The sequence below is a fragment of the Sus scrofa genome, chromosome 9 (genome assembly GCF_054392235.1).
Source record: "Sus scrofa isolate SSC_HxYL_T2T_F1_AM1 chromosome 9, Sscrofa_HxYL_maternal_Yorkshire_Landrace_v2.0, whole genome shotgun sequence".
NCBI lineage: Eukaryota > Metazoa > Chordata > Mammalia > Artiodactyla > Suidae > Sus > Sus scrofa.
The window spans coordinates 46829897-46857022 of record NC_139391.1 but is presented as its reverse complement, the minus strand read 5'-3'; the positions used below and the strand labels follow the sequence as shown (position 1 = coordinate 46857022).

Genomic DNA, 27126 nt, shown 5'->3' with positions numbered 1-27126 from the left:
CAGCCTCGCGCTCACTCCCAGCAGCCTGGCACACGCACCCGTGCACCGAGCTCGCCACCATCCCCTCTCACACCCCCACCTGCATCCCCTGGGAATCTATTCAAATCTACTCAACAGAACAGCCAGGAGACGAAGATAAACCCGTATCAACACTGTGTTTCTCTTCATCTCTTTCCTTGTGAAAAAAAAAAGGAAAAAAAAGAGGAACCATACAAAGCCTCATCCAATATGCACTGGGAATCATCCTGACATGATCCCAGGAAAATAAGTTCTTTTCAAAGCCACGGTTCCAGCGCATCCTCTCCTGAGACTGAGAGCGGGCGGAGCGGGCTGTGTGCGGGGCTCCGTGGCTGGCAGGGGCACTTGGCGGTAAGGCTTAATTACGATTCACGGAGCTGCGTGGAGGAGATGGTTTAAAGCCACTTAATTAGTGTAGGAATATACCACCATAATTATGCTGAAATATGGCCGAATTAACCTATGGAATTAACCATTCCCTGGTCAGGAATGCCAGAGACATTAATAGTCTATGAAACCACCCAGTCCTCTCTCTGGCATAGCTTTGGGGGTCCACAGGCCTGGGAGGGCACAGACTGAGGAGAAGGGGGCTTGCCCTGCAGGATGATGATTTTCCAAATATATGAGGCGGGCAGGGAAAGGAAAAAGGGAATCATATTTGCCGAGCACCAATTATAAGCCAAGCAGTGTTGTAATCCATTTCTTATTGGATCCTCAACATAATCCTTTAAGACAGGAATTAAAGCTTAGAGAGGTTCATTAACAAACCCAAAGTCACACAGCCAGGAAATAGCCAAGCTAGAATTCAGTCTCTAGTCAGGCTGCTCCAAAGGCCACGTTCTTCCCGTTATTCCTCACTGCCTTTGGCAGGCACGAAAGAGTTGGGGAAATAGACGAAATAAAGAAAAGAAGCCCTTTCAACTCTAAGGAGGAATCATTTCTTCTGATATTGTCAAAAAATAGAGTCATTCAAACTTCCTACAGGCAGGTTCCAGTTACCAAGTGTGTTGTGCAGGTTGGACACAGCACAACCCTAGGAATCCCCGCTCACTTGGGCCACCTCCGGAATGACATCTCCTAGGGAACACAGTGCCTGCACAGCCATTCACACCAGTCCTTGGAGATCACAATCCAGGTGACTCTAATTTGCTTTTGCACTTAAGTCTCCAGCCCCAACCCTACTTTGAGCCCAGATGTTAGCCCAAAGCCAGAGAAGCCACATCTCGGATAATACTTAACAAAGCAGCATTTGAACCCAGTCCTCCCCCTGGGGACCCTCCAGTGCCCAGGGACACTCAGACTCCAGGGATGAAAGTCCAGAGCCCTCCAGGGGGAGCCCGAGAGCCAGACTGCTGCCTCCCAGCCTGTCTGGCCGGCAGGTCGAGGAATATTCCAACAACGTCTTCATTCTTCCCTGATCAAAGGAGCTGGGATTGAACCTGCTGTAATCATCCGTCGGGGAGTTTGCTTAAAATTCCCCTAATTACGGGAGAGCAGAAAATTGCTACGCCTCAGACTGAATAGAGAAATCGAAGGCGCCCTGCTCCCAGCTGCCTTGGGGGGAGACAAGCCAGGATGGGAACAGAAAAGCTGCGAGAGGCGAGGGGGGCGGGTACTACGGATGACAGCGATGGGAGGGAGAAAGGCACTCCCGGTCCGTGCCAGGCAGTGGGAGAGGAAGGAGAGAGCCAGCTGCAAGGGGGTCACCCAGGCTGGGTCAGGTGATGCGCACCACCCACCTCCCACTCCCCTGCCCAGAGAAGGGTACGGGGAGTGAGAAGGGTGGGCTCATGGGGAAGAATCTCTCCTCAAGGGGCTGCCCTTCAGGAGAGACTAGGGGACACTGCAACTCTGGCTTAGTTTAGAAAGTAGATTCTCGAACGTCCTCTCTGCCAGGGAAGGAAAGGAAAGAGCAGGTGGACAGGTCTGGCTGGGCAGGCTGCCCCCAGGCACCCTCTCTGGGCTCTGCCCTCTACACGCAGGAGGAGGGTCTAGAGAGAGGGAGGCGATAGGATCCCACCTTCAGGGAGTCCCTGTGTCTAATGGGGCAGACTGAACAAGCATCTCAACCAAACAAAAGACTCAAGCCCTAGACATAAGTGATGGCACACGATGGCCCTGAACCTCAGAAAGAGGGGGTGGAAGGTGCTGCACTGGGTGGAGTCAGGAGGGGAAGGCAAGTACTGAGCAGGAGAAGACAGGGGTGGAGGAGGAAGGACGGGGAAGGGAGGGGATCGCTTGGAGGAACCTGCAAAGTACAAAGGGGTCGTGGTTACCATGTTGAGGGAGGAAAACAAGACCCAGGGAGGTGAAGTCACTCATCTAAGTGACAGAGCTCTTCCGTGGCTGAGCTGGGCCTCAAACTCCTAGTCTGTGCATTATACCCCTCTCCCCAACAACCCATGCGGCAGGAGTGGTGGGCAGGGGGCTGGCCAGGAGATGGACCCCTAGAAGGAAATAAGAGGCCCATTCTCCGACCAGTAGATGTTGATTGTAAGGAGCAAACCGAATTCCAAAGGGGGTCCCCTTTGCTAGCCTGGCCCCATGCAGAGCTCCCAGGCTCCCCACCCCCAATACGTTGAAAAAGGTCGATGCTCCATGACACTCATGTCTTCCCAGGGACTTAGTTCCTCCAGCGGGTCCCTGCACCGGGCCACCTGGGTCCTCTACGGCCCCGACGGCACTCTTGTGTTTGTCCCAGTTACAGGTGTGGCTGGGACTCGGGGACTGCAAGTTATAGAATCCACTTGGGCCAGCATTTGAATAAAAGGGGAAGTTTACAAAAGGGACACAGGAGTGTGGTACAGAGCAGGAATGCAGTCAAGACTCAGTCAAGGACACCAAGGACAGGGGCTCCTGCACCCGCTCCCCATCTCGCACCCACACCCCTGTCTCGTCCTCAGCTTCTTCTCCGCACACCTGGGCGGACCTCCAAATCCAAGGTGGCCACTCAGGGCTCCCGAACCTGCAGGGGGAGAGATAAAGAAGAGCATGGAGAGACCCAATCCCAATAGCCCAGAGACAGAATCCTGAGCATCTCGGCTTGGCTCAAGCACCTGTTCTAGTCTGATCCGCCTCAGGCCAAGGGGTCTGGTTGCACTGAACAAAGGCTGCAGCATGCCCTCTATTGTGTGTGAGCAGGTCGGCTCAGAGGCCACCGGGAGTCAGCCAGTAACTAATTCCACAGCCAGATGTGCTTGGGACAGGCCTGGGGGTGGGGATGCGGGCTTGCCTGTCTCAGCAGGTGCCCTCAAGGGAGCCGAAGCCTCCACCTGGTGTGTCAGACACCACAGCTATGGCTGAGGCAAATCCTCGAGCAGGAATGAGGGGTGCGGGCTCGGTCTGGGCCCCTGGCCCCAAGGGAGCCAAGCTGTGCCACAGCAAGCCAGTCTGTGAGGGCTGGAGCCTGGCCCGGGGCCTGTGGGAAGGCAGGCCAGCTTCTTGGGCTCCAGGGTGGTTATCTGAGGCTGGGAAACCTGTACTTTAGAAACTTGACTGTTTTCATGGTGTTTGTATTTTCTGTAATTACTTCCCTTTTGTTCTCCCTCAGTATTTATGGAAGTCCTTTGTGAAAATGCCAGCAGATCCCAGCAATGCGGAGAGGAACCAGCAAAAGGGTTTGTGTCTCTTCCTGGGCTCAAGGTAAAAGAGACACATCCCCTGGAGCCTGGGAGGGGTGGTGGCAGGAACACGGCCAGGAGAAGTGGGTGGGGGGGACGATGACGGCACTGGGAGGGTCCCCCTCCCCTGGGGTCTTTCCAAACTCTTTCTCACATGTGGGGAGGCCCTGGGCTTCCTTTGAACAAAGTCTGTCACCCTGAATTGGCGACTGAGCAAGCTGGCCGAGCTGCCCACTGACTGTCCAACCCATCCTGGGGGGCAGCCAAAGCCACCTCAGGCCAGTCTTGCAGGTGAACCCCTGAGGAAACTGTTCCCTGAGCCCTGAGTGCTCCCTGGATGCTGGGGCAGGGAGGGGTCTTTATAGGTGCCAGCCCAGGAGAGCAGCCCTGCCCTGGGACCCCGGGGATGGGAGTTTGGGCACCTGGGATAAGCCTTCCCTTGATCCCAGTCTCCGCTTGGTTCTGAATCTTCCTCCAAGCTCATCTTCCCCAGCCCTGACTTTTTGCTGGACCCCCTTTAAAAATTCCACACAGGTATCAGAGCCAAGTTAGGGTGGGGCTAGTGGGGGGGGCCCTCAGTTTCACCCTGAGTCTAAGGGTTGCCTGTGGCAAGGAGATGGACAAGGCTTTGGGGTAGATCAGAGGTACCTCTGTGGTTTCGAGAAGAGGAAGAGATGAAGGTCCAAAGCGGTAGAAAGGACCAGGGATAGAGTCACAGAGGCCTTCACCCTCTGGCGTTCAATTATTTGTGAGCAAATTGTCACCCATGTGTCATTGGAAGGTTCTGGCCCTGCCCCTCCCCCCCACCAACGCCCCCCCCCCCCCAGCCGCTATGGCCATTCCTGGCCAGATGGAGTTGTCCTAGGTGGCTGAGCAGCCCCCAGGAGTGAGGTGTCTGCAGGCAGAGAACCAGCAATGACATGGGACATTAGGTGCTGATGGCTTTGCCAAGCGAGAGATTTGCAATTAAGGATGCAGTGGGTTCCTCTGGGGGCTGTTGTCAGACAAAGATCCAGAACAAGAGCCAGGAAGCTGGGGCCTCTTTGAAAGCAGCTGGAGTGAGAAGCCGGGACAGGGCTGTGTGGGTACAGCCTCCGTTTCCTCAGCAAGTCCGCCAGCAAGAGAAACAAACATCATAATAACACTTGCATTTACTCAGTGCCCAGCATGCCCCACTGGAAGGTGGGAGTACGGTTATCTCCAGTCTACACAGAAGGCAAGGAAACCAGAGGTTGGAGGTTAACTTGCCTGGGGCGCAAAGTTAGTGGAGATGGAATTCAGGCCTGGCTCCATCTGGCACCAAAGTCAGGACTCAGAGCCGCCCCCAACTGCGGCGCCCTCTTCTAAGAGTTCCCCAGCCTGCGCTCACCTGGTGCCCAGGGACACAGGCAGCACTGCCCAGCCTGGGGCTTGAGGCTTCGTGGGGGTGGGGAGCTCACCCAGACTCCCAGCAGCCTCTCTGCTGACACCACCTCTCCACCCTGGTGTGAGGGAGGAAGAGGAGGAACAGCTGGCCTGGGTGACAGGTGGAGGCCATTCCAGGGGAGGTGGCTGACCCAGGAAGGTGAGAGGTGAGGAGGGGCACATATGTCACCTCGAAGCCTGTATCTGAGCTCCCCACTCACCTTGCTCAAACCTCCCACTTTGGGGAACCTCTAACCCCAGTCCTCTCGCCTCGGGCTTCGTGCAGTGACATCATTGTCACTAACAAGCTCTTCCTTATCTATCCCAAACATGCGCAAAGGAGGGGCACCTGCACTGCCACCCCCAGCCCTGCGCATTTGCACATGCCTGCCATGCCCTAAAATGACCTTGAGGATCAGGTGATGTATGGGAAGCAGCCTGTAAAAAACTGTGCCCTTTTTAGGAACCAATGGTTTCGCAGAGTGGAGAAGGTGGAGAGGGTGGGGGAAGGGAGAGGTGAGATGGGAAACGAGATGCTCAGATGCCCCCACACTAGGCAGGGTTGCCTCACGGCAGAGCTGGCAGCTGTCAGGGCACTGACCTGGGCATTGGGGAGCAGCTGAAAGGAGGCCAAGGGCCAGAGAGACTGAGTCATCCAGTCTTGGCTCAAACCTGCTCCCTCAAGACTGGGCTCTGAACCTGTCCTGGAAACACTCTTCCCACAAACTGCCCATCTGGGGCCCCGTTCCATCTGGTTGGAGCCCAAGGAGGTGAAGCACCATTGAGTTCCGAGGCTGCCCATCCTGCTGGTGCAGGATCCACTCTCAACAGCAAAGCCCCACCCAGGGGCTGACGAGAACCCTGAGAGAAGGGGAGAGCATCTGGGCTCAGCAAGGGAACACAGAGGGAGGGACTTCAAGAGGACACCCAGCTTGGCCTAGAATACCAGGCCCTTCATCCCCAGCAGCCCAAACCTTATCCATCTTTCAAAACCCAGCAGAAATGCCACCTCCTCCGTGAGCCTTTCCTGACCTCCAAGAGAAGTTTTCTCTCTTCCTGAGTGCTTTATATAACCCCACTGATCTCGCGAGACTTGTCACTTTCTTCCTTACCTTGTGCCTACCTGGACAGACTTGGAGCACCACAAGGCAGAGCCATGAGCCCATCACAGGAGCTCCATCCCTACCTGTTGGATGAAGGGAGGCTGGTGGAGAGGAGAGGTTCACTAAGGAGCTGGACAGGAGGAGGCGTGCTCACGTCAGGGGGCCCAGGAGGGAATTCAGGAAACATCCGCGGAAATAAGACTCTAAAGAGCTCTGCAATCCGGCTACCTGAAATCCGGATTGCATTTGGGGGCCAAATACAAAAGAAACCTGTTTCTCCAGACCCTGGAGAACTGAGAAGTAGGACCCTCACAGAAGGGGCCAGTGCTGGCTACTGGGAGAATGAGCTTTAAGGGGAAAAATTCCTCTATCCTCCAAATGGCTTGGGTAGTGGCAGAGGCAGAAAGAAAATCATTTATTTGTTCAAGAGTAATTTCCATTTTGGATATTCTGTTTTCATCTTTATAAGGTCATTTGTTAATCTCGCATTTTCCTCCTCCTGTGTTCACCTTTTCCTCTACACTTCTGAGCACATGGCGCCTATTTATAACCAGTGCTCTAATATCCTTGTCTGCCAATTCCAACATCTTTCTCGTTTGGGGGTCCATTTCTGTGGATTGATTTTGCTTCTGGTTCTAGGTCCTATCTTTCTGCTTTTTTGCGTGACTGACCTTTTTTTTTATTTTTTATTTGATGACATATATTACGAATTTTACACGGGGTTCTAGATTTCGTTGAAGAGTGCTGAATTTTGTTCTGGCTCTGTTTTAAGGAATCACTGTGACCCTTTTAAGTCTTGCTTTTAAGCTCTGTTAGGACAGGTCCAGGGCACCCTTTGGTCCCGGGCTAAGGTAACATCTTTCTGAGGACTCCAGGCAATGCACCGTGTACATAAATGACAGCTCTCTCCACACCCACTGGTGGGAATCTGAACCATTCCCAGCCCAGTGCGGGCTCCAGGAATTGTTCAGTCTTCTGCTTTCTGGCACTTCTTTCCCTAAGATCTTGTGGTGCTTCACCTCACTTGTGTGTAAATCAGTGTTCGGCCCAAGTTTTGAGGCCCTTCTACAGATCTCCAGAACTTCCCCATTCAGCAACTCTCTCTCCAGGGTCCTGCCCACAGGTCTGGCCTCCTCAGCCTCAATTCCTGTCTTATCTACTCAACTCCAGGCTCTGCTTGGGATTCCCCGCTCCTTTGCCTCGGCCTGGAAACTTTCTCCAGGGCAGTCAACTGACGCGGTGAGTGGGGCTGTTTCTGGCTCTGAGGGACCACTGAGCTACCCATTGCCTGCTGTCTGAAAGTAGTGGTTTCCTATATTTTGTCCAGTGTCCAGTTTTTTCCATCGGGTGGGCAGTTACCATAGCAGCTAATCTATGGGCAGAAGGGGAGGCTTCCCATGCAATCAACATTTATTAGGGAAACCTCCAACGGGATGGCCACTGTGCCAGGCCCTGCTCTGTGTGCTGGGGATAAAGCACTGAACTAACTGGGTAGCTCTCTGCCTTTATGGAGCTAATATTCGAGTGGGTGGAGGCAGACAATAAACAACAATAAGTAATTTTGCGGCTTGCTAGAAAGTGAAGAGTACTTCAGGGGTGTGGGGGGAATAGACCTGGACAAGAGACAGAGACAGAGAGAGAATTGGGGAAGGGAGCAGTATTTTTTTTTTTTTTTTTTTTTTGTCTTTTTAGGGCCGCACCTACAGCATACGGAGGTTCCCAAGCTAGGTGTCGAATTGGAGTTGTAGCTGCCAGCCTACACCACAGCCACAGCCAGCCAGATCTGGGCCGCATCTGCGACCTACAGCACAGCTCATGGCAACCCCGGATCCTTAACCCACCACTCAAGACCAGGGATCGAACCTGCGTCCTCAGGAACGAAGCTAGTCAGATTCGTTTCCGCTGAGCCACGACGGGAACTCCAGGGAGCAGTATTTTAAAAAGAGTGTTCAGGGACTATCTCACTGAGAAGGTGAACTGAGCCAAGTGCTGAAGGAAAGGAATGAATAAGACACAGAATCAAAGGCCCTGACGTGAAGCAGGCCTAGCTCGCTCAGGAAACCGCAGAGAGACAGGCATAGCTCTCAGGGTTTGAGTGAGAAAGAGACACAATCCGAGACCATGGGGAGGGACTAGACTGTGACAAACCTTACAGGCCACAGAAGGACAGCAGAGAGTTCCTGTGATAATCGAGACAAGAGAAGGTGAGGGCTTGGACCTGGGTGGCAGTCACAGAGGTGGTAGGAGGTACATTTAGAATAATCTGAATGTTGGAGCGCCCATCCTGGCTCCTCGGAAACAAATCCGACTAGGAACCATAAGGATGCGGGTTTGATCCCTGGCCTCGCTCGGTGGGTTAGGGACCCAGCTTTGCTGTGAGCTGTGGTGTAGGCTGCAGACACGACTCGGATCCCGAGTTGCTGTGCCTCTCTCGAAGGCCAGCAGCAACATCTCCGATTGGACCCCTAGCCTGGGAACCTCCGGGTGCCATGGGTGCAGCCCTAAAAAGACAAAAAAAAAAAAAAAAAAAAAAAAAGACAGAATAATCTGAATGTTATGTTAAAAGACTGAAAGAGAGAAGAGCCAAGGATGACCCCATAGATTTCTGGTCTGAGCAGCGGGAAGGATGGAGATGCCATTGACAGGGAACGGGGTGCCATTGCTGATACAGGGAAGGTTGCAGGCCAAACACGTCCATAGGCAGGCAGTGCGGGAGGTCAGCTTGGTTGAGGACGCATCAGGTTTGAGAGGCTCCTAGACACCCACATGGAGGTAACCAGTGGGCAGCTGGTCACTTATTAGGAATTTGGGGGAGAGATCCAAGGCCGAATGGAGGGGATGAAGCTGAGCTGGGGACCCACTGGGAGGTCTTGCCTAGTGACACCCAGTCGCCAGAGAGCACCTTAGGACCCTGCTTCATGGAATACATCTCTGCCTCCACAGAAGGGAGCAGGAGCTGGCAAACCAAGACGGACCCTACAGAGGCCAGCTCATCCCTCCTCTTATTCCAAGAAAGTTGGCCCAAACCACTAGGGGCCAACTCCAGGAACCGCACTCCAGGGCCTCCAAGAAGCAGCAGCATCAGTGGCTCTGTCCCCCAGGGCCCTTCATTTGCTACTTTGCAGGCTCCCTCTTTCTCATCCATGACTCTGGATGATGACCTTTCCCCCCTTGGCTCTAGAATGGCTCACCTTGATACCCTGCATCGGACACTGAGTCTCCTAATTTTTTTTTTTTTTTGGCTGCACTCATGGCATATGGAAGTTCCCACACCAGGGATGAAACCCAAGCCACAGCTGCAAACTATGCTGCAACTACAGCAACGCCAGATTCTTTAACCCACTGCGCCAGAGCGGGAACTCCTCCTGAATCTCCTAACGCTTGTTGGCTGTGCTTCCCAAGCAATCCTTCGTGCATCTCTGGTCTCAGGCTGCCTTCACTCTGCCTCACGGTGAGAAGGTCTAAGAGCCCTGGGACCTGAAAGTCCTTCCAGATATCTAGCCTCCATCCTCGCTGCTTTTAGCCCACGTCCTTTGATTCTAACACTCTCCCTGGAACAGACGTCAGACGGGGGCCCTGCTCACCCTTTCACTTCCTTCTCTCTGTCTGTTTTCTCCCCTCCCCAGGTGCCCACCTTGTCTTTGTCCTTCGGTCTCTCCATACCTTCCTCTGGCCCTCTCCACGTGCCCCTCTCCTGCTCTCTCGCCCCACCCAATCATTCGTCTCAGGCTGTTAGTTTAGGGGAGTGGAGAGGAAACTCTCGCTGACTCTCGTGAATGTCCTTTCCTCTCTTCACCTTGGGGAGGCTGGCAATGGACTCGATGCCCCCAGAGCCCTCTCCCCTCCAGGCCCCTCCCCCTCCCTCCGACGGGTCCCAGCCCTGCCTACACTCTTGTGCTGCTGGGTCCTGCCGACCTTACATCATCCTGCCTTGGCCAAAGAGACCTGTCCCTCAAGAGGCGAACCCCTTCACCTCCACAGTGACCACCTCACCTGTCCCCCCCCCATCACACACGCACACGCATCCACACCCTTGCACCCACACGCACCCTGCTCCTTAAGTGATGGTGAGGACAGTGGCCAAGTGATCCATCGCTCCTTTCTCTTCTGCTGCTGCGGTAAAATATGGACAGCGGGAACCACGGGAGAAATGAGGCATGAAAATTAATCTGCTTTACAATCCTCATGAATATTTAAAAGCTGATGAATATGTAACTACATTTCTTTTCTCCTCCATTAGTGTCTGCTTTTGAGTTACTCTATAGCTCCCTTGGTTCCTTTGGGGGCTGGTCGGCTAGACTGATTTTTAAATTGGTTTTTCAGGTGCCCATGGCTCCTGGGTTCCCTCCATCCCCAATCCTGAGAAGAGGATTTGTCCCTTTCAAATTCCCCAGGAAGGCTTGGCAGAGAGAGACAGAGAGAGAAGAGACCCTCTCTGAAACTCACACGGTGGAGCCCCGAGAAAGGGCAAAGGTTGCGAAAGGGCACTTTGCAGTGGGATTCACAGAACACACCCTTTGAGGGATAAACCACCTCCTTCTTCCCTGAGCCTCAGCTTCCCCTTGCTGAGGGGAGCAAAGTGGGCCTTGCTCCCCCAACTATTACGGTTTGGGGGGCCCTAGTCCAGGGTGGCCTTGAGAATCCAAGAAATTAGGCGGCAAATTGCTACTTTCTTTCTGCTCAGAAGAATCTAATATTAAGCTAACTGTATGGTCCTTTGCAATCCTCTCCTGGCCCCTGGCACCTGCCACGTCATCTGGAACCAGGCTTTGGAGCATCCCTGGTCATCTCCCTGGTCTATCCTCCTCTCCGGCTACCCTGGAACTCTGCTTGCCACCCACTCCTACCATCTAAACTGGGCTGGGCGAGACAGGCTGCTCACCCACCTTCCGCAGCCATCAATCACCCGGAGTGGAGCAGAAGGAGCAGCAGGGCATCTTCCCAGAGCAGCAAGATTTGTCTTGGAGCCTGAGGCAGAATGCAACTCTGAATTGGCATCCTGTAGAGGGAAGGCTGGGTCCTGGCTGGGTGGGGAAGGCGCCGGGGGGTGGGGGGCATAGGCTGTGGGAGACATTGATCCATAGGCAGCGTCTGGAATTCCAAGGCAGAGTGGGAAGCTGCTAATTCCCCAGTGTTCATCAGCCCACACCTGTCCTCAGGCTCTCCATCCATTCCTCGTTCTACACAAAGCCTTGCGAAGCATTTCACACTGTTTTCATCATATGTCTTGCTTTCTACCCATCCTCAGGGGCTCCTTAATTTCTAGCTTTTACCGAATTCACATCTAACCAGCCAGCTCCATCATCAGCAACCCCAGGCCCCTCGCCCACCCCAAGTCCCCCCACGTCTAGCCTTCCAAGCTAACGTGCTCACCATTCCAAAGACACTGGCATTCCTTTGACTCAGGTCTTTCATTTCCCCTCTAATGGCACCTGTCCTCTCCTTTCCAGACTCTGCTGAGCACTGCCTCTAACAGGAAGCCTTCTCTGATTTATCCCAGCCTTACTGAATGATCCTGTCATCTTTTCTGGTCTCTCGGCTTCTCAATACAGAATCCGCAGGGTGTTCATTGGCACTATCTTCACGTGTGCAGCGCACAGAACGGGCTACTTGTCATGCAGCGTCTCTTAAAGCAGACCCGCACGCAGATGGCAATCAGTGTCGAAGCCTCCTCGAATGGCAGGCTGGTGTCTGCAGAAACACGCATCGCGCCATCCTCTCTCGTCACCTGCGCCTTCAGATCAGCCTCCCTCCACCTCTGGTGCATGCCTGTCCTGCTGCAAGAGCCTCCCACTGTGGGGACCCGGCCCCTCCTCCCCCCTCTTAACTCCCACGCGGAGGGGCCTCACACACACAGAGGGACCCTGGGGTGACACGGAGCTGGACTCTCTAACAGAGGGATTGTCCAGCTCGGAGAGAGAGAAGGCAGCCCAAACAGCGAGTCAGGAACCAGGCTCTGGACCTGGCTCTGCCCTGTGATCTTGACCAAGCCACCTCATGTTTTTGGGTCTCCCTTTTTCATCATTCAAACGATGTGGGATAAAAGTCTATCCTGCATCAAAAGATGATGGTGAGAATCAAATGTGAAAATGCTTTAAATAATACAGAACACAAAATAAACATTCAGTATCTCTGCTGTTAAAAGTATTCACAATAAATTGTCATCATAACTATTACCATAGTGTGTGACATCCCCCAGCTCCTTCTGTTCCAAAGGTCCTCTGGCCCAGCCCCACGCCCTTGCTTTGCTTCCCTGGCCAGGGGAGGGACGGGGGCCCAGTTGGATGCGTGCCCCCTTGGGATCAGCATCTCATCATCTACAACGGCTTCCCCAAGCGGCAACGTCACCTTCAGCCCCTGGCCTCTCCGCTCAGCTCCCCGGCTGCCTCCGCAGCAAGAACAAGCATGTGCCTTGTCAGACAAGCCCTGCATCTCCGTAAAACACGCTCTAAGCATAATTACCCATCGGAGAAGTGCACAGGCCCCGCCCTTATCAGAGAGCTGCTGCCACCTCTGGATTGTCATGCTGCAGCAGCTGAAGTCCTGGACCAAAGAAGCAGGAGAAGTTCTCTAGCTAAGCAGGGCCAGGCAGGGCCAGGCAGGGCCAGGTCTCATAGGGGAACCCTAGGCCCTGGCTGTGAAAAGCTGGAGGCCTCCAGTGGCCCAAGCAAACAGCGAGCCCAGCTTCTCTCCTCCCACTCGTCCTCCTCCAAGTTAGCCCCCAACTGCCCATCTGTGTGTGTGTGTGTGTGTGTGTGTATGCGTGTGAGTGTGTGTGTGTTATTAGAGCCATGCTCACAGCATATGGAGGTTCCCAGGCTAGGGGTATAATCAGAGATACAGCCACCAGCCTAAATCGCAGTCACAGCAATGTGGGATCTGAGCTGTGTCTAGGACCTACACCACAGCTCACAGCAACCCCGGATCCTTAACATACTGAGTGAGGCCAGGGATGGAACCCAAGTCCTCATGTAGGATTCTTAACCCCCTGAGCCATGACGGGAACTCCAACTGCCCATCTTGAGGCCCCTTCTCTGTGGGGCTGTACCCACCCCCCCAGGCTCCCTGTCCCCTACCTGTGGCTCCTCTGCCCTGGCACCTGGGTAGACCCCTCATTGGTCTTGCCATCCTCTCCATCCCTGAGATGCCACCCATGTTACAAGTGTGGCACCAGCAGCAACCTAGACCTGTGGCATTGCTTGGAGATGCTGATAGGCAGTTAGGGTGGGTCCCATGCCCCAGAGCCAGGTGCAGGGCAGGGCAGGGCAGAAGAGCTGCCACCTCCCACCTCCCCCACCCCCAGGGAGACACCCCTAAACAACACTTTGTGAGGTGTGTTCCTGCCTCCCTCGCATCTCACCAGGCTGCTGCCTGGCTGACATCACGCCGTGAAGGTCACTCTTTCCACCTTCTGGGCATTCGGTCCACAAGGGGAATGAGCCAAGCCCCTGGGCCCAGCAGAGGCCTGGGTCTTCCACCTGCCTGTCTCTAGACAGCGACAGGGAAACCGAGCCCTGGGCTGGACACCCAACTCCTCCAACTCATTTCTCTGTGGGGAGCACAGGCCAGAGGGTGGGGGAGAAATGGAGGACCTGTGGGGGCGCTTGGGAGGCAGATTTTCAGGCTGTCAGGAGCATCAGGGACACCTAAGATGCTCACTGTTTGTCCTTCTAGCAATTTCACCTGTGGGAACAGATGCTCCCCAGGAGGGAGAAGCTGCTTTCCCCTTTCTTGTGGGAATAACCCGAAGAGGAAGGCCAAGTTCACCCCTTCCCCTCCATGACTTCCCCACATCCCATCCTCTGCCAGGCTGCACCCCTCCAAGCAGCCCCACACCTGCTCTGGGACACCACATCCCTGCCCCCACAGATACCCTGTCTGGTGCCATCTCAGGGCTTCTAGGGGATTATGCCTGAACTCTAGCTCCAGACAGAGACCCAAGCCAGACCCTTCCATCCAGGACGGGAGGACATTTACACCAAGGCCAGGGCCCTCCCTCCGAACCTTGAATCCTGAGCCTTATCCCAGCCTTACCCGCTGGAGCTCGGCTCTTGCGAGTGACAGCTCTATGGATAGGATGCCTTGAGACAAACAGGGCTGTGATTAGCCCGCCATCAATATCTCTTAAAGGCCCATTCCCTCGAAAGCTGGCAGGTCGCTCCAGTTCCCCCTCCCTCCCAGTACCAAGCAGAGATTCCCCAGGGCAGCTCAAGCCTCCCTCTCTCTCTCTCCTTTCCTCCCCGTTCTGGCCCTATCAGCCAGATGGATTATGTCTTATTTCTCTTGGATTTGGCTGCAGGAACTAAACAGCATTTAAGGCCATTGATTGTTCAAAAGGCAAAGTGTATAATGCACCAGAAAATTAGTTTGGAGTACCCAGCAGGAGAGCAGCTCGGCTCTGGCTTCAGATTTACTCTGCTCTAGTGGACCAGGAGAGGGAACAGGGTGGGGCCGGTGTACATTCTAGGAAGCCATCCTCTCCTCAAGGCCAAGCTGGGACATGGCCAGCTATTTGCCCAGCTGAGCTTCATGACAGCAATGCCCCTCCTACATTTCAGCCCCAACCCACTTGTCCTCCCCTCTGCACACAAGGCTATACTCACCATTACCCACACAGGGCTTTAAAAATACCTACATATATGTGCACACACAAGACAGGGACATGTTACACATGCTCTCACCCAGGTACACATGAAACTGACTGCGAGTCCAGATAAAAAGTGTTCCTGGAGTTCCCACTGTGGCGCAATGGGATCAGCAGTGTCTCTGCAGGGCTAGGACTCAGATTCGATCCCAGGCCCGGGCTCAGTGGGTTAAGGATCGGCATTGCTGCAGCTTCAGCACAGGTGGCAGCTGTAGCTCAGATCTGATCCCTGTCCCAGGAACTCCTTATGCCACAGGGCGGCCAAAAAACAAAAAAGTTTTCTCTTTGCCTGAGCAATCTGGTACTTAGGAAATTACCTGACACACACGCAAAGGTGATCATGGATGTTTCCTGAATCAATCAAAATAGCTTCTTGGCTAAATGAATCACAGCCACAGAGAGATCGCACTGGCCTCGGCTCCAATTCCTCTGGGATCCATTAGTCCACTTGGCCCAAACCAGCTCTGGCGCACAGCCCCCTGGAGCTGTAATGATTACCATTTCGGTAATCCTAAAAATGGCTTTCACTTCGGGGGGCCTATGGTGCCCTAGTCACGAGCCAAGCTTTAGCATGAATCATCTGACTTGGTCCTCACTACCTCCCAGAAGGCGCTTATTCTCAGTCCCACTCTATAGACGACAAAACTGAAGCTCATAGAGGTGGAATAATTTCCCCAGGTTTTCATTGAGCTTATCCAAAATAACAGAGGTAAGGGCACTTAACTCCAGGGGCCTCTATTAAATTGTACATACTTCATAGGACAATAACGTCACCAATGGGTTTTCCATGAAAGCAGAGGAAGAGAGATTGACAGGCATCAACCCACAGCAGCAATTCCTCCCTGTCAGCACGTGCACATATCCTGCCTCCACCGCAGCCCCAGCGGGCCTGATGGAGACAGGATGAGTCAATGAGTTAGTGCTTCATAGAGTGAATGAGTGATTTGGGGGGTGTTTATTGCTTTTTTGTTTTTTGGGGTTTTTTTTTTTAGGGCCACACCGTGGCATATGGAAGTTCCCAGGCTAGAGCTCAAATCTGAGCTGCAGGTGCCAGCCTACACCACAGCCACAGCAAAGCCAGATCCAAGCTATGTCTACACCACAGCTCACAGCAACACCTGATCCTCACTTAACCCACTGAGCAAGGCCAGGGATTGAACCCCGCCCCCTCATGGTTACTATTCGGGTTCATTACTGCTGAGCCACAAATTCACTCCCTGAGTGAATATGCTTAAAGCCTGAAAAACAAGGCTAAGCAGAGCCAAAGCCATCTAAATCTTGCAAAGGGGACAATTGAGAGGCTCAGAGAAGTGTGTGGAAGTGAGATAATGTCAAAACAATGGGATGTAAGAAGACCCATTGGGCTTAAAGAGAGGAGGACAAGCAGGACACTGTCAGAGCCACTGCCCAGCCCGCACACTTTCCCTCCCTGCGCCCAATGAATGTATTGAAAACGGCAAACAATCCAGTCCATCGAAAGAGATGATTAACAATGAGAATAAAGGCTAAAGAGTTCAGCTAAGGCAAAGTCCCACGAGAAAACAAGAAATCGTTTGGTCAAAGGTAGATGGACTCTCGTGATGGGCAGAAGGGACACGTTCCTGGTACTGTGTCCTCCAGAGGGGGTCAGACTGGGCAACACTTTTAGCAGAAAGATGATAATCAATAGAGCCACTTTCCCCAGCTGACCCAGGACAAGAGGCCCCATGTATCTGCCAGGGAACTCCAGCTCCCCTGGCCAGAGTGGCTCCAAAACGTGAGGAAAAAACCATGGGTCATTTGGTTTCAAGACCAGGGCCCCCCTTTCCCCTCCTTCTCTCTCCCACCAAAGAGCCAATCAAGCTTTATTGCACATGTCAAGATTCTGAAACATCTGAGACATCTCTGCACCACCCCAAAGCTGGGGCCTATGGACCAGAGAGTGTCTATACTGCACTTTGCTGAGAAATGTTTTCAGAGGGCTTTGACCCACAGCAAAACCACCTATTTTAGCACCACACCTTATTCTCCAGGCTTGAATCCAAATGACTTTAGACTATTTCCAAGGATGCAATTTACCCCAAGACAAACACCCACCAATATTCAAGACCACGTGGGGACCTGCGGAGGTGTGTTAACAGTGAGACATGATCGGCATACGTCTCCAACTTTCCAAGGGGGTTACCCTGAAGAGAACAATACCCACTTGAATGTAAAAGATCTGATGTCTGAGAAAAAAAAAAAAAAAAGAAAACATCTAATTTGTCTTGTCACACCAGCAGCAGCCACTAACAGTGGACCTGAGTCCTTTCTTGCAGAGCTGATTACTGCCTTGAGTTCCGAAGGGGTGAGACGACAAGGGCAGGTGGATGACTTAAGAGTCAGGAATCCTGAGTTTGATTCTGGCTTAACCTTTGACCACCACGTGACCACCAAACCCCTTGGAGGCTCAGATGTGTTTCCTTTAAAAAATAGTGCCAGTAATGCTCCCCACTGTGGGACTTCAAGTCTTCTCCAAGGAGATAAAATTCAAAAAGCCTCTGGCCGAGATAAGAATGGCCGAACCCTTATCAACCCGCGGGTCTCACTGTAATTGTTACAATGTTCCTGAGGACGTGCCCACCCCAGCAATTTGGCCTACTTACTCCTTCCTGCCCCCCCTGCAAGGAAAGGTATGTGGCCCCCTCCTCATCTCCTCCCCTTGATGAGCCTGGCCCACTCCCTCCTGCCCCCTCTAGAAAAGGCAGGTAGCCTGCTCCTTATGATGCCCCTACAGAGGCAACACAGGCCCCCAACCAACCAGCAAGGGTATCCAAAGACCCCATCCTTCCCCAACGAACCAGGAAGCGTATCAGAAGACCCCATTCTTCCCCAGCCAATCAGCAGGTCAGCAGGTGTATGGCAGGACCTCTCCTCCCACTCCTTTGTCTTTGGGTATAAAAACAGACACGACCATGCGCCCAGAGTCGGCTCTCCCTGGTTATCAGCAAGTCGGCCTACTGTGCGAACAGTGTCTCTTGCCTCCATAAACTTGTCTTTTCTACACCTTGGTTTAAATCTGGAAAATTGTTTTTCCACCCACATGCCTGGACCACAGCTCCCCACCACGGGATTGTGATTCTGGCTAAGTGAGATAGAGGACCCAGCACAGTGCTCGGTACGGAGTAGTCATTCATTATACAGTAGTTGATTCTTTAGGGGGAAAGGGTCAAGCAGCCACAGGTCCTGGATAGGAGCTTGAGAGCTGGCCTGAAGCCTGGAGAGAACAAGGCAGATGACAGCATTAAGGAGAAAGAGAAGAAGGGCAGGAACAGGGAGGAGATGGGCAGAAACCTACATAAATATTTCATCCTGTATCCGCAGGGATACAGGAAGGAGGCAGGGTTTCATCACTTCTCAGATTGAATCTAGGACCTGAACTCAGCAGGAGAAAGAAAGCCAAGTGTTCCTAGAAAGAAAGATACTCCTCATTATCCTAGCGAAGGATTCTAACCGGCTTACATTGCAGCAAAGAGGGCAGTTAGACAGGAGGAAGAACTTCCATCTAGATCCACCAAATCCCTACCTGGGTTGCTGAGAGAGGCTCTAGAAGTAGGACAGGTAATTGTCCAGAGACAGGGGAATGGATAAAAGGACCTGGGGGGACTAGTTCTTCCCTCTCTGCAGGTCGCTGCAAGTCGAGGTCCATCTTAAGCGCAGCTCTCCAGCACTGGGAGGGGGCTCTGCAAAGCCCCGGGAAAACACCAGTGTGGCAATTTAGTGGTGAGCAGAACGCTAATGAGTGCCAAGAATAACAGTGGCTTCTTAATGGAGCCCTTAATGAAGACTCATTTCGGGTTTTATTAACGTGGAGGAAAAGCGCCCGCTCCCGTCAGCGCTCAGAGAGCAGACAGAATAAAGAGCAGCCCCAAACCTGGGGCTGATCCCATTTCCTAGAGCCTGCTTGGGGTACCAGAAGTGGGGAAGCGGGGTAGGAAGGGCCAGCTCAGACCCCTGAATGTTCCTCGGCCCTTTGGGCCATCCATTTAGACCCCTAGACCTCACACAGTCTCAGGCGGAAATTTCCAGCTGGGCTCAGCCCTGCAATTTACAGGCAAGCTGCAAATAAGAGCACAAAGGAGACCCATCCCCAAGGTGGTGGCAGTGATTTTAAAGGCAGACACATCTCATTAAATATTTAATTAGAATACAATCCCACCAAAGCTCTCCCACCTTAAGAGACTAAAACCCATAGCCCTCTAGGATTTATCCAGTGGTGCTCACTTATTACCAAGTATACAGTCTCGGTTGGTTTCCAGTGCAGCAGGGAGACTCGGAATTTTAAAACTGGTGGATGACCTTGGAGATCATAGTCTAGTCCCTTGTTTTATGAGAACACAAGGTCCAGAGAAATTAGAAAGTCATTCAAAAATCAAACAGCCAGCTGTGTCTGAGCCATCATCCAGGTCATCCATATGACACCAGCCTCTGCCCCTGCTATGCCCAGGGCTACATAATCCCATTAATCCACCACCCTTGGGCCTGGCTGGCATGAGCAAGATGGTACCTGGGAGTGAGGGCATTTGTGGCTGGGATCTTGAGGTGTCTCTAATGCCCAAATACTAGCGCGGGATGCAGCTCAGGGGTGGCTGTGTTCAACCCTTTAGATGCTCAGAAGCTCTCTGTGGAATGAAATAGGAGATCCTTATTTTGCAGAACTTTGATAGCCTAAACTCAAATGGGAAACCTCAACATGGGGAAGAAAATCACCCCCAAATAGCTCCACTGCTATTCTGGCCACACCTGCAACCCCTCCACCAACAGTTTATACACAGTCACCAAGTTTGTAAGTGCAGCCTGAGAGTCTATGAAGGGAGTGCAGGGGGACATTTTTCCTATTAGCTGAGCCCTCCAGCATAGGGACTGTCTCTGCTTGGTGCCCAAGGAGACCCAGGACAGAGAGGAGGTAGCCCCTGCCTGGGGACACCCAACCTGGTGGGTGCCCCACCACTATCACCCCCCCACACACACACACACGAAAAGATAACAGTCCAATTGCTGAGTGACTACTGTGTGCCCTGCATCATATGAGGTGCTTAACACAAGTTATTTCTCATGTAATTCTCACAACATCCTTGTAAGGTAGGTATAATTTTGTCTCTTTTAACAGAAGAGGAGAATGAAACACAATGGCTTAAGTCAATTGCCCAAAGTCACACAGCAAGAAATTGATGGAACCCAGCTCCACCTCCAGTCACACGCCAGCACCTGCAAACTAGACCTCTCAGTGCCCAGGGGATACTAAGTAGGTGACAGTCATTACAGGTAGTGAAATTTTGGAAGGTCTCCTAGACAAGGTTCCCTGGGACTTTTGAGAAAGGCGAGCAATAGATGGAAGGACCTCATCAATGGCGGCAGACCTACCCGAAAAAAAGCTGACATTTATTGAGCAAGTGCTGTGTGCTGAGTCTATGCCATGTGGCTTACTAGCCAATCTCATCTAATTCTCTCAACAACCTTCTGATGTCAGGGTTAGGATCTTAAAGCAGGTTCAGAGAGGGCAGGCGATTTTTCCAAGGTCACAGAGTGAGCAAAGATAAATTTGGGACCTGAACCTTGATCTGTCTGGTGCCATAGGAGGGAACCTGACTCTCAGTGACAGTGGGTGCTAGGGGAAGCTAAGAAATAGCTCAAAGGCCACCACTGGAGACATCTCTTTCCTGGAATAGAGGAGCTTATTTTAAAAGCCTTGGCTATGAAAAGGCGAGAAGGGGCCACGTGTACCTTGACCCACAGACCCTTTTCACTGCTGCACCCGACCCTCCAGCCTCAGGAGAGCCTATGCAGACGACAAAGGAACACATGGATAAGACTCCATTAATGTGCAAGATTACTGCACAGCTTTTAAGCACCACCACAGCCACTTTCATCTGTTTCCCACGGAGGTTTATGCTGCATCTGCTCGCAGAGCCCCCGGCACAGAACTGCTCCCCAGAGACGGCATCCCGGTGAGTCCCGAGACCCAGCCTGTCGGCAGCAATGCAGGCTCTCTAGGCAGAGAGAACACAGTGAAATCCTGGTTTCCCTGGCTCAGGCTCCATGTCCTCCTCTCTTAAACAGAGCCAACTCCTAGGTTTGTCGCAAGCACTAAAATTTTGTCCCCAGCCTCCCCCGAGGCCACCTTCCCTGTTCCCTGCTCCACCCCGCCTCCCTGGCCATTTGGCCTTCAGTCCTGAGTCACATGGGTTCTGCTCTATGTCCAGAGCCCGCCCTCCCTGGCAGAGAGGCAGGGGGCTGGAGCAAGCACCATCGGAGGGGAGGGCCAGAGGGAGGGGATCCCGGGGGTGGGGAAGCAGGGAGACAGCCCAGGAGATCCTGGAGGCAGAGGGACCCCTGGGCCCCCAAGACTGAGTGGGCTGATGCCAGGAGTCAGACCCCCTCTGCACTGGGGGGAGCCTGCGAAGAGCCTCCAGCTTCGCTGGCCCGTTGGTGGGGAAGATGAGGCACTTGGGCATTAGGAGCGCTCCCCATCCTCGAGGGGCCTAAAAGCTCTCAGCGTGCCATAAAGGGAAACTGCCATGGCAATGCCACCAAGCCCAGGCAGCAGCTCTGCCTCCGGAGCCCGCTCATCTCCAGCAAATCCTGATGGATGAAGCCCAGCTGACTGCTCCATCCTTCTTCCCCTGAAGTCACTCTGGCCTCCTCAGGCCCCAGTCCATGAACCCGCTCACCTCTGAGCCTTTTCTCACACTGGTCCCTTCTCAGTGATGTCTTCTCCCGGCTCAGCACATCCCTAAAGTGACCCAGCCTTCAAGGGTCATCTACAGCCACCACCTCTGTGAACCCGGTACAGCTCCTCCCTCCTCCTTGTCCCTCCTCCTCCCTCCTCCTCCCTCCTCCTCCTCTCTCCTCCTCCCTCCTCCTCCCTCCTCCTCCCTCCTCCTCCTCCTGGTCCCTCCTCCCTCCTCCTCCCTTTCCTCTCTTCTCCTCCCTCCTCCTCCCTCCTCCTCCTCCTTGTCCCTCCTCCCTCCTCCTCCCTCTTCCTTCCTCCTCCACTTCCCCATCCTCTTCCCTCCCTCCTCCTCTGGTGGGTCTCATCTCTCCCACACTCTTGCTCTGAGCACACATGGCCTGTGTAAAAGGCACTCTTCTCCCCCGTTCCCAGGAGCCCTGGAAGGCAGGGCTGGGGCTGGTGGTCCCTGTGTCCCCAGCACTCAGCACAGAGCCCGGTAAAAAGCAGGTGCCTGGGAAACATCCATAACTCACTCATCGCTGGGGAAGCCCTGTTCTCTCTTCCTCTTGCCCTTTTTCCCTGGCACCAGAGGTTGGGTCTGCGAAGGCTGTAAAGGGAGGCCAGCTGACCCAGGTCAACCTTGGGCGAGGCCCTGGTCTGGGAGGTGAGGGATTGGTCCCGAGGCCCTGCTCCTGTGCTAAGAGGACTATGTTTTTGCCCTTCACCTCCCAGTTGTAAAGTTCTTAAAGGGACTTCAGCTTATTAGCTCCCTCTTTCTTCCTGCCAATTCTAAGACAAACGTCTGCCTCCTCGGGCACTCGCTCCCCTCCCCAGGGCCTGCCGCCCCTCCCAACCTCCCACACTCCCCCTCCCACCCCAGCCCTGTAGCAGGGAATGTAATTAGGCCTTTCCCCAGGATGGCACCCCCTCCACGCAGTTGAACTGCCCGTCCAACGGGGGATAATTTATGGAAATGGGTAAAGGTGTTTTAAATTATTCAATTTAAATGTAAATAGGGGAGATGGTTTCTCTGAATAAATTGTCTTATTTATGTTCCACCGACTCCCCTCCCAGGGAGATACGGAGCCGTGCAGAGCCCTCTGGAGCCCAGGGCCCTCCAGATCTCTTTGAGTCATATGGGAGGGGCCAAGGTCCCTGGGGTTTGGTGAGTGGGAGACAGCTGCCCCGGACAGCTGCCGTTCCTGCTGGGGTCACAGGACAGGCCAAGTGCTCCCCAGAGGTTGTTTCACTCCACTCCACCCTGGAGACTTGTGGCCAGACCGGGACATGGTTGTGGGCAGAAAGCAACTCTTGGTTTGCTGGGGAGTGGCAATGGGGCCAGTGTCTCTCCCCCTACACCCATCCCCGCTCTTCTGCCCAAGGTCCCTTTCCATCTGAGTCCGGAATGACAGGGGCTTTGCACCTCCCTGATAAAGTCCTTCATGCTCTGGGATGCTAACTGACTGTGGCCATCTCTTGGAACATATCTGTACTAATCAGGGTCCCCAGACACAGGGCTGCCTTGAAATATCCTTGCTCCATCTCAGGCACTGCCACAAGTGCCAATGAGAAGGGCTTTGAGGATGAGGAGAGGGTGCCTTGTTTAGCCCCCTCAGTACCACCCAGATGCCAGCCTTGCCATCTCCTGGGGTGGGACCACCCTTACACATGAGCAACCAGTGATCTACGTAGCTGTTAGGGGAATTTCAGGGACAAAGGACAGAATATCCAACAGCGGAAAGTGACTCAGAGCACACAGAAATTTTCTAGCCCTGGGAACATGGAGGCAAGGAAGAATTCAGGTGCAGATCTAGTGTGATATGGAAACCTGGTCCCATGATCTTTTTTCGTGTATCCATCATCCTCGGACTAGATTATGAGACAGCTGGGGCGGCTAAGAGCCTTAGATGCATGCATGGCAATGTCCAGAGAAAACCAGAAGAGGACAACTCTCAGAGACTCTTCCAGAAGTGTGGAGAAGGCTTCCCCCCACCCCTCAGAAGAACTCCCCTTGCATCCCCTTGGCTCATCCTGACCACATGTCTGCAAGGAGATTGGGATTTACCTTAGACCAGTTGGCATGTCCAGGGGCTGGGGGTAGGACCAGTTCTGCTCTAGGGAGCACACACACAAACATGGGGTCCTGTGAGGCAGGAGGACGTGGGGGCTGGTGCTGGGTTAACAGTACCCACTGGAGTAACAGCTGATTAAGTGTGTAGATAGTGTTGAAATCAGTATGTTTTTATCATTAACCACGTTTGTTTCAACCCCCCCCCAACGTGAACTCAGCCAATTCCTTTCCTCCTAATCCTAAGAACCAGCTCATTGCTCAGCCCCCAAGGATAGAGAATCAGACCAATGACCCAGATCACAGGATTGTTGGCAAAATTGGGCCAAATCAGACACAAACTGCTGTCCAGATGCCTTAACTCTTAACTCATAAGTGAGGGAATAGTTTGTCTAAACCTCACGATCAGCGTCACCCCTTCCCTGTCATTTATTCACTCATTCTGCAAGTACATCTGCAAGCTAGAGGCAGAAAGTTAACTGACAAGAAAAAAAAAAAGCTCATTTTATGTTCTTGCAGACTTACCTTCCCTGCAGTGGACTTTATCTTGTTCGGTGCTGGTTGATTTGGCTTCCCACAAAAAATTTTGCCAAATTTGGGAGTTTCTAGGCTCATGAGTCACATCTTCCCAAGGTAGAAACCAGAAACTTGGTTACCCAGCTTCCTTTGCTGCAGGAGTAGAGACATGTGACTCAGACCCCACCAATCAGAGGCACTCAAAAGAGAACCTGCTTCAGAAGGGAGGAATTTGAGCAAGGAAGCAATGCCCAGAGCCCACTGTGCTGGCAAGGGTGGAAGGGGAAGTGTCCAGCTTTGGGGTAGACATGACAGCAGGATTAAGTGCCTGGCCCAGAAGTGCATTCAGTGGCAGGTGACAGCAGAAGTTCCCTGGTGCCTGATGGGAAAGCAGCAGCAGCGGCTGTTTCCCCATAAGTCTGGCTCTGTGTGCAGTGGGGCAGCGGGCCTGGAAGCTTGGCCTCGAGTCTGCCTCTCCAGCCCTCTCTGTGACTAGGTGAGCTATCCTGTATTCTTCTAATAGATTCCTCAACGGGTCAGAGTCATGTTTATTGCCAATGGCCATAAACGCCACCTGATGCAGAAGCATTCCCCATCCTTGGTGAGAGTTACTCATTGTGAAGACCTCACCCACGCGGCCCCTTCCCCAAATCCCCCTGAGCCCATAAACTTTGCTCATGCCTCTTATATCAGTCTTAAAAGAGGCATGAGCTACCACACACACACACACACACACACACACACACACACACACACACACACACACACAGGAACACGCACTAAACTCTGAGTTCCTTGGAACCTGGAACCACAATTTTTGCATCATTATATCCTCAGATCTAGCTTAGAACCTAGATCAGAAGAGTGCTAAGTATTTGTTGCGATGTGGTCATTGCCATTGTCTTCATTAATGACATCAAAACAGCCTGTCAACACTTGACTCTGGTTTGAACACTTATAGAAAACGGCCCATATCTTGCCCCTACCTCCTCCAGAATCAGCGACGAGGTTCACACCCGTGGGCTCCAGGCACTGCAGTCCCCACCCTAAAATACCACAAGGGTGGGAAGATGTCCACCTTGGACATGGAGAGGACATCCTGAAGGCCCTGGAGAGATGTGAGTTACTTTGCCAAGCCAAGGGTATCCCTCATCCTGGCTATCCTTGAGTGCGCACACATGTGTGTGCGCACGCGCACACACACACACACACACACTCTCTCTATTCCTCTTTGCAGGAAGAGCCAGAGGAAACAGACAAGCTTCTTGGAATCAATTTCACGCCTTGGGCATGATAAACAACCAAGCAGAGGGCAGCATCCACTGAGGGAGCTAATGGCATTGGCACTTGAATGATGCATCCCTTCCTGAAAAAGGAAGTCTAGCCTTTTCTCCATACACTGTTCCACTTGGAGCAGACGCGGACCAGCCCCAGCTGCACCTTCCAGGGCATGGATGAGAATTCCCCCTTCCCCAGGCAGCACACAGCCTCTCATCAGCGAGGGACCTGGGGGCTAAGACAGAAAGCACTAGCCCCTCAATTTAGCTAGCAGTGCAGAGCTGAGGTAGAGTCCAACCACCCGGGTTCAAATCCCAGCTCTGCTTCCCACTCTCTGTATGACGTTGGACAAGCTCCTAGATAGTACCAACCTCACAAGGTTCTTCTGAAGATTAAATGAGATGCTTATTGCAAATGACCCAGGAAGTCCTCAATAATCTTAGCTATTGTTATGACTCCCTGTAGCCAGGAAGTTCTTGGTTTATCTAACCTGAATCCTACCCACTACATTTCAAAGGCCATTCCAGCTTGTTTTCTTCCCCTGGGCAGCCGTCTCCAGTGTGACCCAATAGAAAAGGAATGGCACTTCTGTTCAAACCCCATCTCAAGTCTGTTGGCCATGATTCTCTTTATATCTAATCAATGTAAGACAGATTCTAAATGCATGACTACTAGCTGTGTGGGTGGATGTCACTCTGCTTCTCTGGGTCACAGGCTATGGTGTCCTTGGTGGTACAACAGGAAAAGAACACCATTCCCAAAAGTCACAGGACAAGATCAAATGTAGTAACATCTAAGAGAGTGCCCAGGATGGCAAGAGATTGGAGATGTTAGTTGAACTAGAATTCAACAGAAGAACATGTCAGAATCAGAAGTATTGTAGGAGGTCATGTGGTCAAGGCCTGCCAGTCCTTCCCTGATGATCAAAGCCCAGTTCTCCTGCTTGGAACCTGAAGAGGAGACAAGAGGTTTCAGAGGCTGGCTATAGTACACTGATTTTAAAATATTCAGTTCCCATCATGGCTCAGTGGATTAAGAACCTGACTAGTATCCATGAGGATAAGGGTTTGATCTCTGGCCTTGCTCAGTGGGCTAAGGATCCAATGATGCCACAAGATGTGGCATAGTTTGCAGACGTAGCTTGGATCTGGCATTGCAGTGGCTGGGTGTAGGCCGGTAGCTGCAGCTCTGATTTCACCCCTAGCCTGGAAACTTCCATATGCCACAGGAGAGCCCTAAAATATTCTGACCAACTAGCTAACTAAATAAATAATCTAAAAAATTAAATAAAATAACAAGATTCCAAGTTATAGTGTTGAAGAAGTTGAGGCCTGCGCTTCTGCAGGGCCTTGAGGAAGCAGGACCCTTTTCCGCAAATAGCCTGATTCGGCTTCCACCTAGCCTATCCAGTCCCTAGGCCTGGCCCAGCCCAGGACCAGGAAGGTCAGTTCTACCTCCAGCCCTACTCTTCCCACCCACACAGGACAGTATCCAGCATGGGTCAAGGCCCTGGTGCTCCACACAGCAAGGGCTATGATGAAAGTTGAGCCCGTCCACAGCCCAGGAGAAGCTCACCTCAAAGACAAAGCCCGGCAAACCCCAAGGTGGGGTGTCCATGGTGGAGAAGCATCCAGGGCCAGACTTCCCCCCACCCAACACCCAGTGGGGAGCAATCAGCCCTGGAAGAGCTAAGCAGGCCGCTTGACATTTGATGGGAGTCATTATCAGACACTTATCCCCAATCAGGCCTCAAGTGTCTCTGAAGGCCCCTGCACTGCCTTCTC

The 27126-nt window shown here is 52.8% G+C and overlaps 1 long non-coding RNA gene across 1 annotated transcript in view; it reads right to left on the bottom strand.

The window, feature by feature from the left end:
• Positions 1–942: 942 nt before the first annotated feature.
• LOC102161637 (uncharacterized) overlaps positions 943–27126 on the bottom strand; it is a 43344-nt gene continuing 17160 nt past the window's right edge. Inside the window, exons 5-9 of the long non-coding RNA XR_014816730.1 lie at positions 24074–24217; positions 11652–11836; positions 11032–11113; positions 10195–10255; positions 943–2983 (exon numbers count right to left, since the gene is read on the bottom strand). This is a non-coding gene — a long non-coding RNA (uncharacterized LOC102161637). The remainder of the gene's footprint in view (positions 2984–10194; positions 10256–11031; positions 11114–11651; positions 11837–24073; positions 24218–27126) is intronic.